The following is a 4,247-nucleotide window of genomic DNA, read 5'->3' as shown; positions in this document are numbered from 1 at the left end:
AATTTGGGGGGTTTTTTCTGTAGGTAATGAGAACTGGCGTTCTATCCGCACACGCAGACATAGTGTTCTTATAGATATTTATCTCTTTATAACTATTAAATCAAAACCAACATAATAAATTATTAATTATGTTTTTAAAAAGATAAATCAAACATTAAATTTTATATTTTATAATAAAAAATATTATTTCAGATAAAACACAACATGTTTAAGAATTATCTTATGTTTTAAAAATATATTTTTGAGAATTTTATGATATTTACTGATAGTCAATTATCAAATATAACATATAAACAAAATATTATTAATATATATTCATTAGTTTTATCAAAATATATATATGCTTATTGTTGTGTTAAATTTTAAAAACATTCACATATATTTTAGAAAATATATTTATTTGTTTGATTAGCATTTAACTATAAATTGTTTTATATCTAACTATAAATTTTATAATAAAATATTATTTTCAGATAACAGAATATATCTAAGAATTATCTTATGTTTTAAAACATGTTTTTTATTTTTGAAAATTTTATTATATTTATTTATAGTCAATTATCTAATATAATATATAAATATAATAGTATTAATAGAAAATCGTTTTTAATTATTTATATTATAGATAATTCTTATTATTATTAATTTTGATCACTTATTTAATCAGATATATTTTAAATTTGTTTTTATTTTCGACTAATTTATATAATTTATTCATTAAGGGTATAAACGATATTAACCGCTCTAACTTTTTATTTTTTGACTAATTTATATAATTATTCATTAAGGGTATAAACGATATTAACCGCTCTAACTTTTAACGTGAGAGCTCTGTTGCAAAAATTTACTTCACAAATAATAGTATAGATTAACAAATATTTCGTGTAAATCTATGGTATATTTCATTATTTTGTATCATTCTAGATCTTTCTATAGTTTTCCATATATCACAATTGCGTTTTCTGATTTCATAACTATTTTATTTCCTTGGTTTATGTTGTCTCTGAGGATGTCAGAGGTATGGAATAAAAGAGTTGGTTCTAGTGTTTATTGTGTTGATTTTAGTGGTTTGATTGTATTGACAATGGATGGTCATGTCGGTGGTGTTTTGTTGGAATCGCGAGGATATAGGTTCTCCTTGACTCTAGGCTGTAAGTAGATTGAGGAATGTATAGTGGATGGTAGGAATATTAGATGCTTCTTGTATATGTTTAGGAAAAGAACTTGGTCTTTTGTTCGGGCTAGGTTTTTGGAGTTTACTGGTATGTCTCTGGTTCCTCTTGTGGTGTGTGGTTGTGAGGACTTTAGTCCAACAAGTATATTTTATGGAGCAGTCATGATTTATGACAAGAGGTGTACGAAGTGTAATAGGTGGAGTGGTCTATGCGGCTCTTGTGGTATATGCTGTGGTTGGGACTGGGGCTCTTTGGAATGTAGTTGTGATATATGCTATGGTTGCAGCTCTTTGGAGTGTTATGATTGGGAGTGGGGCTGGCTATATTGCGGTATTTATAGTTCATATCATCAGGTCTGGGAACGTCTTACCCGAATTGGTATAAGTAGAGTGGAACCATGGTTTGTTATTGGCGATCTTAATGAGATAACGGGTAACCATGAGAAAGATGGGGGAGCGCTTCGGCATGCATCAACTTTTTTACAATTTAATAATATGATTGAAAATTGTGGTCTCTTAGAATTTCCTTCTAAGGGAAATACTTTGTCATGGAGCGGGAAGAGACAAGGACAAACGGTCCGGTGTAGATTAGATCGAGCTTTAGGGAATGTCGAATGGCATAATCTATTCCCGTCATCTTTTGTGGAATATCTAGGTATGATAGGTTCGGATCATAGGCCCATCGTTACAAGTTTGGATGAGAAATTAATCAAAACTAGGAATCAATTTCGGTTTGATAAGCGTTGGATTGGTATGGAAGGGCTTATGGATTCCATTGCACATGGGTGGTCTAACGGAAACACACGGTTTAATTCGGGTGTTGTTGATAAAATTGTTAACTGTCGGCATGAAATATCGGTTTGGAGGAAAAACAATCCTCCATATGGTAAGGAAAAAATAAATTCGCTGCAGAAGGCTTTAGAAGAAATTCAGAGTGACAATACTAAAACATATGAGGAGGTATTAGAGGTGTCCAGGAAATTAAAAGAGGCTTATAGAGATGAAGAACTTTATTGGGAACAGAAGTGTAGAGCAACTTGGCATGCCAAAGGGGATCGTAACACCAAGTTTTATCATGCGCTGACTAAACAGAGGAGAATACAGAATAAAATTGTGGGTTTACATAACAGTGGGGGTGACTGGGTTACATCAGAAGCAGAGATTGAAGGAGTTGCGGTTGATTATTTTAATGACCTCTTCTCCACAACATCACCGACAGATTATGATGAATTTTTAAATGCGGTACCTACTTTGATAACAGAGGATCAAAATAGGACTTTAACTTCTTGGGCATCAGAAGAGGAAGTGAGATCGGCTTTATTTATGATGCATCCGGAGAAGGCACCGGGTCCGGACGGAATGACGGCATTATTCTTCCAGCAAGCTTGGTCGATTATTAAAACAGATATTACTGATATGGTTAACGAGTTTTTCAGAACGGGATCTTTGGATGAAAGAATAAACATGACCAATATTTGTCTTATTCCAAAGACATTGAGGCCAAGCAGAATGACGGAGCTGCGTCCCATCAGTTTATGTAATGTTGGATATAAAATTATTTCGAAGGTGTTATGTCAACGGTTAAAGAAGTTTTTGCCTCACCTGATTTCAGAAACACAATCTGCTTTTGTTTCTGGGAGGCTGATTTCGGATAATATTTTAATAGCGCAGGAGATGTTCCATGGTTTACGGACAAATAACTCATGTAAAGAGAAATTTATGGCTATAAAAACGGATATGAGCAAGGCATATGATAGAGTTGAATGGCTTTTTGTTGAGGCTATCTTATTAAAACTGGGTTTTGCACACCAATGGGTTGCTCGGATAATGTCCTGCATTTCTTCGGTACAATATAAGATTTTAATTAATGGTCACCCAAAGGGACATATTATACCGCATAGAGGCTTGCGGTAAGGTGACCCTTTGTCACCATATTTATTTATTATGTGCACTGAAGCATTAATAGCAAATATTAGGAAGAAAGAAGAGGAAAAATTATTAACTGGGCAAAAAATTCCAGGTGGAAGTTCGGCAATTTATCATCTATTATTTGCAGATGATAGCCTTTTTTTCTGCAAAGCTAATAAACAAGAATGCGAGGTCATTCTACAGATTTTGAAAGATTATGAAGGTGCCTCAGGACAACAGATTAATTTTTCGAAATCGTCCATACAATTTGGACATAAGGTACCTGAGTCAACACGATTGGAGGTACAACAGATATTAGGTATAACTATACTAGGTGGTATGGGAACTTATCTGGGGATTCCAGAGAGTCTGGGGGGCTCTAAAACACAGATTTTTGGTTTTCTTAATGAAAGGGTTAATAACAAGGTCAATCATTGGACTCTCAGATTTATTACGAAGGGTGGCAAAGAGGTTTTAATTAAATCAGTGGCATCTCCCATGCCAACTCATGTGATGTCTTGTTTTCGTCTACCAAAAACGGTGACTAAGAAACTTACGAGTACAGTTGCTCATTTTTGGTGGGGTGGTAGCGGAAACTCAAAAGGTATGCATTGGTTTTCGTGGGATAAGTTATGTAAGGATAAAGCTGAAGGGGGCATCGGTTTTAGAGATATTCAGAATTTTAACATGGCTTTATTAGCAAAACAGCTATGGCGTTTAATAGATAAGCCGGATTCGCTGTTTGCAAGAGTCTTCAAAGGACGCTATTATCGAAAATCAGATCCTTTGGATCCCATCAGATCATACTCTCCCTCTTATGGATGGAGAAGTATTACATCCGCTAGACCTCTGGTTAATAAAGGGCTAATCAAAAGAGTGGGAACAGGTTCAAGCATTTCAGTCTGGAATGATCCTTGGATCCCCGCTCCTCGCCCGAGGTCAGCAACCCCAAAATTTTCGAATCAATTTTTTGAATCCATTACTTAAGGTGGAGGATCTTATTAATCCAGTAACTCTGTCTTGGAATCTGGATTTACTCAACGCATATGTTCATCAGGACGATGTGAGTACCATATTGAGTCTAGCAATTAGTCGAAACCCTAAGGCGGATACTTATGGCTGGCATTTTACGGATCACGGTAGATATACAGTTAAATCTGGATAT

The sequence above is a fragment of the Brassica oleracea genome, chromosome C3 (genome assembly GCF_000695525.1).
Source record: "Brassica oleracea var. oleracea cultivar TO1000 chromosome C3, BOL, whole genome shotgun sequence".
Lineage (NCBI taxonomy): Eukaryota > Viridiplantae > Streptophyta > Magnoliopsida > Brassicales > Brassicaceae > Brassica > Brassica oleracea.
The sequence above is the reverse complement of the archived record's forward strand: the minus strand, read 5'-3'. Positions refer to the sequence as shown.